Here is a 10,631-nt window from a genome sequence, read left to right on the forward strand (position 1 = left end):
CCGCCCACTGCATGCGACTCTAAAGCAACACAAACGGAGAGCAATACGAAGGAGAAGAAAAAAAGAGCTAATGCTGGTAACAAAGAGCTGCACGCAATGAAGACTGGCCATTAGACTGGGTCGGTCCCCATACAAAAAAAAAAAGTTGCTAATGTCCGCCCCTAAATTTAAAGATTATGTTGAGAGGGTTCTGGAAAAATTTTTTTTTTTTTTTAACCCTCCGAAATACAGCCGAAATGGTTTTTTCGTTGTAACTTGGTTATTTGACGGCCGATTTTTAAAATTGATATGTCATTATTTTTGTCTTGAGAAGCTTCACTTTTCGTTTTTATGTCTTTTTAAGCTTTGAAGTCGCGTTCGCATGATAAGGGCAGAAACAAAATTTTACCCCCCCTAAAGTATATTTTTTTCCTTACCAAACGAAAGTACTTAAAAATTCAAGAAAATGTTGCCTTCAAACTATATTACTAAAATAATAAACAAAGGAGTTATAGCACTTTTAATATCACAGGTCAACATGAGTTTCAGATGTAAGTATAATAACACAGTACAACAAAAATTGATTTTTTTTATGCAACAGAGTAACCTAAATTTAAGGATTATGTTAAGAGGATTTCGAAATTTTTATTTTATTTTTTTTTTAACCCTTCGAAATACAGCCGAAAAGGTTTTTTCGTTGAAAGTTGGGTATTTGACGGCCGATTTTTAAAATTAACATGTCATCACATTTCCTTTTAAGCTATGAAGTCGTTTACCCATGGTTAGGTCAGCTAACAAAATTCGCCCCCACAAATTCCTCCAACAGTTTTCTTAGTTGGAAATTTAATCTCACTGCTTTCGTACCAATTTAGGTACATTTTTGCTACGATTTTTCCCAAATTCATACTCTTTGTTTTCGTCGCATCAGCAACCCGGGGAGTGCAAAACTGACGCTGTCAATAGCGAGCTAACCTCTTGTAATTTAATCATGCCAATAAATTTTATAAATTGTGGAAGTCAAAGTAAATAAGTGAGTCAAACCCGTTGTTTCGTATTGATAATAATAATTTATAATTAATACCATAAATTGTGCTGGTGAAATAAAATTAAAAAGTGACTTAACAGTGTGTGCAATTTAAAAATGGCTTTCGTTAAGCGCGATATTGATATTAAAATGTTGGGTACGAAAAAATCAAAACAGCACGTCAATATCCACCAGCAGGGCTTCGCGTGTTCAAGGTCCCAAAGCGTGGCGTAATAAACTTTGAAAGTAAGTCGTATGTCAGCATGATCGATTGGTGTCAGTTTAAGATTACGGAACCCCCTTGTGTGCAGTTTTACCCAGATAGTGAACTTACAATGTTTCAATTTTCGGAAAATGAAGTGATAAATATCCCAGGTAAATATCTTCAAACTAAAAACTTCACGGGTCTTATAGTACTTTTAAATCATTTTTTTTTAGAGTTCCTCTGTCATTCCCAGAATACCGAACGGTTTGTGCGTGTTGTTAGTGAGTCTGCAAGTGCTGTCACTGATGAAAAGCGCCTGGGCCACATTTTTGCAAAATTAGAAAGCCGAGACCAATATAAAAGCCTTGATTCGCGCCAAAATTTGCTTAAGTAGCAATAAATATTGTAAGTGAAATAACTTTTTTGTTGATTATTTTAGTAATATAGTTTGAAGGCAACATTTTCTTGAATTTTTAAGTACTTTCGTTTGGTAAGGAAAAAAATATGCTTTAGGGGGGGTAAAATTTTGTTTCTGCCCTTATCATGCGTACGCGACTTCAAAGCTTAAAAAGACATAAGAACGAAAAGTGAAGCTTCTCAAGACAAAAATAATGACATATCAATTTTAAAAATCGGCCGTCAAATAACCAAGTTACAACGAAAAAACCATTTCGGCTGTATTTCGGAGGGTTAAAAAAAAAAAAAAAAAAATTTTTCCAGAACCCTCTCAACATAATCTTTAAATTTAGGGGCGGACATTAGCAACTTTTTTTTTCGACCCAGTCTACTGGCCATCCAACAATGCAGCACTCCCACGTCGCTACGCAGAACGAGCCAATAGGCGCGCAGCCTATGCCATTGCAACGCGAAGGGAAAATCGGCGCAAACCAACCAGGCGTCAGTGGAGGCGATCACATAGGATCGAAAAACAGCCAATCAACGGAGCGGTGGATTAAGGTATCGGGACGTAAGGTTAGAAGTAAACCAATGAAGCCCGATGCTGTGATCTTGAAGAAAAACGGCGATATGACATACGCAGATATGTTGAGGAAAATCAAATCACAGCCTGAACTAACTGAACTCAGCCTGAATGTTAAAAACATACGGAAAACGGCAAGCGATGAGCTTTTGTTCGAACTCAAGAAGCCGGCCGGCAGGTCCGATCCCTCACCCAAGAATCACTAATTGAAATTAAAGATTTGGATGAGGTAACATCCAAGGAGGAGGTGCTGAAAGCGGTAAACGATAGCCTTATCGACGCCCATATTGGCCTGACGGCAATTCGGTCCATGCGAGCTGCATATGGGAACACGCATACCTGCACCATGAGTCTGCCAACAGCAACTGCTTATAAGCTGCTGGAAAAATCAAAAGTCCGCATCGGATGGGTTGTTTGCCGCATAAGGGAAAAAGAAGATTTGGTGAAATGCTACAAATGCGATGAATATGGACATGTAGCTAAGAAGTGTAAGAACGAAGAGGACCGCACTTCTCTTTGTTTCAAGTGCGGAGGAAAAGACCATAAAGCAAGAGTTTGTTCAAATAGCCCGTCATGCGCCCTCTGTGCCAAACAAGGCGAAAGCAACCCAAACCATGTAACATGCAGTCGCTTTTGTGTGGCCTTCCAACGGGCGAGAGCAAAACAAGGAGCTACTAAACAACGGCGATCATGAGGTGTCTACAGCTCAACCTCAACCATTGCCAAGCGGCCCAAGAGCTGCTTACACAAACAGTTTTCGAGCAAAATATTGACCTCGCCTTATTAAGTGAACATTATGAAAATGAAGAAGACATAGCGTGGATAAATAATATAACAGGAAAGTGCGCGATCTGGAGCTGCAACACCACCCCGCAGCACCTTGTAGTAACTTCATCCACAAGCGGGTTCGTAAGCATCAGAATAAACGATTTATACGTCTATAGCTGCTGCATACCACCGAGCACTGATCTGGCTAGCTTTACAGCCATCATCGACGAGCTAGTTTGCGACGTCAGACAGAGGAGTGCGGCGCTCGTAGCAGGAGACTTCAACGCTTGGGCAGTAGAGTGGGGATGCAGAAGAACAAACGCAAAGGGTAGACAATTACTCGATGCTCTAGCAGCACTTAATGTTATTCTACTAAATACTGGCACCGAAAACACTTTTTGTGGGAATGGAAGGGGACCTGACCTTTATAAGCAGTGGGCTGAGCAGGGATGCCACCTGGCATATCAGCGACTGCTACACCCATAGCGATCACAGGGCAATAATAATAACCATCGAGAAACCAGCTACCGACATAGCCCCTCCCAAGAGACGCCTCGGATGGAAGGTAAAAAGCTTTGACGAAAAACTCTTCGAGGTAGCCTTCAGCAATACGCACGTTTCAGGCCCGGCAGTAGCCGCAGCACCTGAGCTCATGAAAGCCATTGTTGAGGCTTGTGATGTAGCTATGGTGCGCCAAAACCGGCATAAAGCTCGCAAGCCAGCTTACTGGTGGAACGACGAGATAGCCGCGTTACGAACACAATGTAACCGTCCCAGAAGAGTTTGCCAGCGCTCACGAAACACAGAAAATGCTACTCATCTACGGATGGACTATAAGGAAAAGCGAAAGCGGTTTAAGAAAGCTATCTATCACAGTAAAAAGCTAATGTTTAAAGACATCTGCTATGAATTGGACAGCAACCCTTTCGGGTTTGCTTACAAACTTGTGCTCAAAAAATTTAAGCATACAGTACAGCCAACATGCCCCACGCTCCTTGCACAAATCGTACACGATCTCTTTCCCGCACATACAACGTTCACGCGGGAACTCTGTGAGGAACCTACTGGTACCGTCCCGGAGGTAACGGTAGAAGAGGTCACAAGTGCGGGAGGCGAGATAGCCGTTAACAAGGCACCAGGACCTGACGGAGTACCAAACGTAGCCCTAAAAAGGGCGATTGCTTGCAATCCGGAAGTATTTGCTAGCGTCTTTACTTCATGCCTTCGCGAAGGAATCTTCCCAAACATATGGAAGCACCAGAAGCTGGTACTCATACCAAAGGTCCAAAACCCTACTTCTTCTGCTGGATATCGCCCACTGTGCATGCTGGACTCCACCGGTAAGGTACTCGAGCATATTATAAAACGTAGACTCGAAGAGGCCACAGAGATTCATCTATCTAAAAACCAATTCGGCTTCAGAAAAAGGTGTTCAACTACAGACGCAATCGATGTAGTTAAAGCAATCGCTGAAAAGGCCATTGCTGGCAAGCGGTGGTTGGGTGGTACTAAGAAATACTGCCTGGTTGTCACCCTTGACGTCAAAAATGCGTTTAACAGTGCGAGCTGGAAGGAAATTTTAAATGCCCTCCGCGCCTTAGAGGTGCCAACTTACCTGCAGACAATCATTTCCAACTATCTTTCGGATAGAATGCTTCGATATGACAGCGAAAAACAAACGACTGACAAAGTAGTATCATCCGGCGTGCCCCAGGGCTCGGTACTAGGACCCCTCCTGTGGAACGTCATGTACGATGGCATCCTGCGACTAAAAGTCCACAAAAGCGCAACGTTTGTAGGTTTCGCGGACGACGTATCAATCGTGGTGAAGGCCAAAACACTCAGAGAAATTACAGACATTGCGGAAGCCACAATAACAGCAGCCAAGCAATGGTTAAATGCTAAGGCGCTAACGCTAGCAGACCACAAAACCGAGGCTGTACTTATAAGCACCCGTAAGAAAGTTGAAAAGGTTGTACTTAGAGTAGGAGATAGCGTTATAGAGTCGAAACCATATGTGAAGTATCTTGGCGTCCTTATAGATCATCGCCTATGCTTCCGTGACCACTTAGAGTATGCTAACCAAAAAGCTGCGGGGACGGCAGCCGCTCTTTCTCGGTTATTGGCGAACATCGGCGGGCCAAGACAGGCGACAAGGCAAATCCTAACAGCAGTGGTGACATCCATACTCTTATACGGGACAACGGTCTGGAGTAACGCCTTCAAGCGCCCTTCGTATACTCGGGGTATTAGGGCTACGCATCGTCTCTGTGCTCTTAGAGTCTGTTCAGCTTTTGGAACAGTATCACAAGAAGCAGCCCTTGTTATAGCAGGCCTATGCCCACTCGACCTCGTGGCTCAAGAAATGAGCGACACAAGACAGGCAAAGCGTGACCAAACACACGCTGCCGGAACCGTGGACAAAAATGCACTGAGGCAGCGCAGCATATCCCAGTGGCAGAAAAGATGGGAGAAAGCGTCGAACGGTAGGTGGACTTATCGGCTTATCACGAACATTGGCGCCTGGGTGGAACGACAACACGGTGAGGTAGATTTCTACCTCACACAAATTCTGAGCAGGCACGGATGCTTTAAGGCTTATCTCCACCGCTTTCGACATGAAGAGGACCCATATTGCGACCACTGCGGACAAGCCGCTATTGAAGATGCGGAACACGTATTTTTCGCATGCCCCCGATTTAGCGCGCTGAGGAGCAGACTTAATCAAGCGCTAGGAATAAAGGCTTCCCCAGGAAATCTGGTCCCACTAATGTTGAAAAACGAAGAAGCATGGAAAGAGGTATGTAGCATGGCTGCTCAGGTGATGCAACAGTTGCGTACCAGTGAGCAGATGAGGCGCAGACACGAACGACAACAGCAAGAAGAGAATACTATCAACGCGATAGCCTCGATATAAGCAACGAGCCCATAAAGCCCGCCACATGAAGGGATAAGTGGCGGCACGGAACAAAAAGGCGGTGTTTTCATCGCATCCCTCCCCGTGAAGTAATGCCTAACGGTGGTCCCGCGGGGCGCGGAAAGTAAACAGGCTTATCCTGGTTTCGTTGGGCCACTTGAGGGTAGTGCGCTACCACAACGTCCAAAAAAAAAAAAAAAAAAAAAAAAAACGCATTTGCGCTTGCCTGTAAACATGTATCCATATTAAGTCTAATGCCAGTGGCCCTTCCTTTTTTCTTCGTTTTTTTGACATATTTAAACTTACCTCCAATTCCAACTTGTTTATCTCCTCCACTTGAATATGGGCCAACACTCTAATAGTCAGCGGTGTCCTAAACCGATACACTCCTTTGAAAAATAATTTTTCTTTTAATTGGTACTGCACTTCCGCGCGTTTCATCTCGCTACGACACAGAATTAACAGCTGCCCGCCACCACTATCTTTTGGATGCCGTTTTCTGCCTCCAGGGACTTTTATAAGGGTGAATTAGCCGAACAATTTTTAATCAAATAAACCGCAATTCGGCACCGAATTACCACTGTCAGTTATCACATTCACACGCACACACCCACACCACTCATCAGGGCAGCACAGGTTGCTAGCTGAGCGATACAATGTTGCCGGCATATATGCAACTCATGGCTGCCCCGTAGCGAATGTCATGCATTAGTCACTTAAGTGTCTTGTACGGAAAAGTTACGTCTTAAATGACTTTGGGTTCCGTTTGTATGGAAGTCGTTCATGACTTTTTCATATAATTGGTAATTTCGTCGTTGATGTCATCTGCATGACTTGGTCATGCAGTGATCATTAATGACATTCAAGCGACAGTATCTTGCAATGGACTTTTTATAAGTGACCGCTGCAAGACCTTGTCTGTTATAAGTCTTTGATAGGAGTACACATGCATGACATTGTCACCAGTGTCATTGTCAGCTATATGTCGTTTAGGATTCACAGCAATTGTGACGATGTCACTAAATCCTCATTAGTGACGATGTCACCGGTGACTAGTTTCGCTACTGGGTGCTTCGCGTACGCACACACACACACTGGATCTCACCTCCGCTCAAGCACAGGCGTGGTGCGTATCAAATATATGGACGTAATGATATCTTACGAACAATTTTCGATCAAACTCTTATAAGTTATTAAATACGAATAAAAAGTTAGTCGTTACTCGCGTTACACTTTTGGCACAAGAGATATTGAGCATTGCTGATTTATGAAAAATTATGCGAAAGAATAAAATTTTTGATTTTAGCAATTATTAGGAATTAAATGGAGTGTACTTCTTTTTAAGCTTTTGTGTAGTTTGGAAACAGAAATTAGAAGGAAATTTAAGGAAATATAAAAGATAAATGGAGTTATGTACCGTCACTCGCGTAATACGAAATGACTCACCCGCGTTACTTCCGAAGTAAGCGCAAATAAGTCAGTTCGCTTTTACATTTGGTAAGTTTTGTCAGGTAAGTCCGACGCTGGATACTACAGTCATGTATATATGTATGCATGTATTTTTAGTCGACTTCCAAAAAAAGGAGATAGTACCTCAAAGGTGGTTGATTTGGATCATGAAGAAATTAACGATACTCTTAAATTTTTATAAGGGAATTGAAGTCGGTTTTGTTTTTCGTCTAAAAATTACTTGTTTGAACAACGTACAAAATAAATATATCCAATTTAACTTCTAGTGGTTAGCAGTGCGTACTACCATACCGCAGTTTAAAAATCCTTTTTAATAATACGAGGTCAGTCTTATCAGACTTTTACTATCCCCTTACATTAAAGCCTCTCTGAATGTACAAACCATGAAGTCTTTGCTGTTCATCTATAGCTTTAGCAATGGTATGCCTACGCAGATGCACTTATCTGCACTTCAACCAGGCAGGGTTGGGGAAATCAAATAGCTTCTAGAAAACAATACATGATTTTAAGATTCCATTAGAGGTGCATAATCTACATTGTGCCTAAGTCCTAGTGCTGAGTATACAAATATGAAAGTCATTTTAAAAGGTAATCAAAGCAACAAAAAAAATGTTATTATATGAAAACAGTATTTTTGTTTATGTAAACACTTGTAAATTACGAGTAGATAAGTAGGTGTTCACTTATCTTGAAAATTTCACTTTAAAATCGTCTACTTCAATTTTGTTGTTTACTTTTCCAATGCACTTTTTAAGCGGAAAACCAAACCAGTTTCTTATCAATATCTACGTAATTATAAGTATATGTATGTATGTACCTATGTAGCTGTTGAAAAATAAATTTACTATTCAATGTTCCTGGGCGATTTGCTCACGTGCACACGTTTTAGTGGCAATCATTCTCGAGAACTCATTGGATTTCGCCTAGCTACAAAGGATTTTCCATTACTTCATTCAGTCAGATTAGACTTCAACCTTTTAAATCTCTTTCAGGTGACGAAAGTTACACTTACATAAACGTCATCAAATTTTTGGTGAACACTTAATATTAATTGAGTTTTTGGATCGAAACAGTCTCTGTATGAAACCTAGATTTATACGCCTTTTTTATACCCGAGCGCATCGGCGTAGCCAGAATGAAATTTAGGGGAGGGGGGGCTCGACCCTATTAAGCTGGCATTTCAGGGTACTATTTTATATATATATAAGGAAAATTTGAAAGTATATACACGGTGCAGCGAACAAAGGTGGCGCCGTCAGTGGTACCGCTACTTTGGTTTTGCCGATTTTGACAGTTGTGGTAACTTGTAAATAAACCTTTGTTTACAAATCAGCGAAAGAGAAATTTGAATTATAAGTGAAAAATCAGTTTAATTTGCAATTTGTGTGTGATTTTTGAGTTGAAGACTGCGTAAAAACTAATACAATGAAGGGCTGTGTGTTAAATTGCGACAACCGTCAAGATGCAAGAAGCGTAGATGCAAGTGTAGCGCTGGGACGAATCGCTGCATTTTGTGTACATAGGGCACGGCAAAGCCCTTCCCGAAATGTTTCTCTATAATTATATAAACAGCATTTCCTCACAATGATTTTGTTTCTGCTCCACGCATCCTCCATTAGCTAGTTAACTTATCAGTCCCGCAGAGACGCTGCTGCAGTTTTCTGCAGCAGCCTTAATTGCAAAGCAATGGAGTGCACTAAAAGGTTTGCTGAAGCAGCCTCAATTGCAAAGCAATGGAGTGCACTACAATGTTCACTGTTCTCTAATAGATTAGGTGAAAAATGCCATATTTTCGCATTTAGCAAAATTAAAACACGTTTTTCACAGTAAAGTGAACTGCTTTGGCTGTTTCAACTCGTTTTTCTTTTCGCTCTATTCTTTGTTTACTTGTGGTACACAAATGTCAACGCCCAGGACGGCGCAATCTTGTATTCTATCATTCTTGCAATGTATACATAATTGATCAGAATGAAAAGAGAAATCGATTAGGCGGTGACTGTCTGTCCGTCCGTCCGTCCGCCTGTGCACACGATAACTCGAGTAAAAATTGAGATATCCTAACGAAACTTGGTGCGTGCACTTCTTTCGGGCGTAGGACGGATGGTATTGAAAACGGCCTAATCGGCCAATAACCACGCCTACCTCCCATATAACGGTAATTTTCAGAAATACGAAAACTGCGATATTTTAGAAACTACTGAAAATTATTCACTCAAAATTTGATATTTATAATAATTTTTAGACGGAAAATAAGAATATTATAAATTTTTGGAAAATGGGTGTAGCCACGCCCACTTATGGTTACATATGTATTTCTTGGTAACCGCTGCACCAATTTTTTCCAAGCTTGGCACAGTGTTGGCCTTGCTACAGCATACCAAATGGCCGAAAATTTTTAAACTCGGACAATAACCACGCCCACGTCCCATATAACGGGAGTTTAGAGAAATACAAAATCTTCGATAAATCAGTAAATATTAAATCTAATTTATTCAAAATTTATGCTTGCAGCAAATCTTTACCAAGGAATACGTTTATGATAAAATTTTGGAAAGTGGGTGTGGGCCCACTTTTGATCATATATATGTATCTCGGTAACCGTTCTACCAATTTGCACCAAACTCGGTGTGGTTATTGCGCTTGCCTCATAAAAGCAAAGCACTGAAAATTATTGAAATCGGACTAAAATTACGGCCGCTTTTCATATAACGGTAAATTTCAGAAATGCTTGAGCTTCAATATTTCGAAATTGAAAGACGCTAATTTACTCAAAATTGATACACCCCGGCTTACCATGTAGCGGTAGCTTTCGGTAAGGTGAAAAACATATATTTAATACTTGCGCCGGGTATTTAATGTTCGGCTCCGCCGGAACTTAGACTTTCTTACCTGTTATTAATAAGGCTGATCCCACACAGAGCAAACTAAAATGCCGGCAGCTCAACAGTTTTATTATTTTTGATATTTGTACCTCGTTATAGTCAGGCGGTGGGACATCGACACCGTCATTATCTCCTAAGAGCTCGGGTTTATCTTCTCCCCTACTTTCAGTGCTTCTACCATTCACCGCTCCCACACATCTAGCGTTTCTCCAGATCGCAGCGTGGTTCTGTGGGCGATATCTTTTCTCCTCAGTAGCTCGCTGAAACCCGCCTTCCCTTTTCGGCGTCCGTACGAAGTGAAAGCGAAATATGTTGCCATTGCTCGCATATGTCGGTTTTTGTCGAATAGTTCTCTCTGAGAACAGGCAAAGGCAACTTCTCCATCAAGGGTCCGCACATTTCCAACC

The 10,631-nt window shown here is 41.6% G+C and overlaps 1 protein-coding gene across 1 annotated transcript in view; it reads right to left on the bottom strand.

The window, feature by feature from the left end:
- LOC118740495 overlaps positions 1-10,631 on the bottom strand; it is a 139,165-nt gene that overhangs the window by 106,243 nt on the left and 22,291 nt on the right. The window lies entirely within an intron of this gene.

This window comes from Rhagoletis pomonella, unplaced genomic scaffold (assembly GCF_013731165.1).
Source record: "Rhagoletis pomonella isolate Grant_MI unplaced genomic scaffold, Rhpom_1.0 Rhpom_scaffold_00006, whole genome shotgun sequence".
NCBI classification, from domain to species: Eukaryota; Metazoa; Arthropoda; class Insecta; order Diptera; family Tephritidae; genus Rhagoletis; species Rhagoletis pomonella.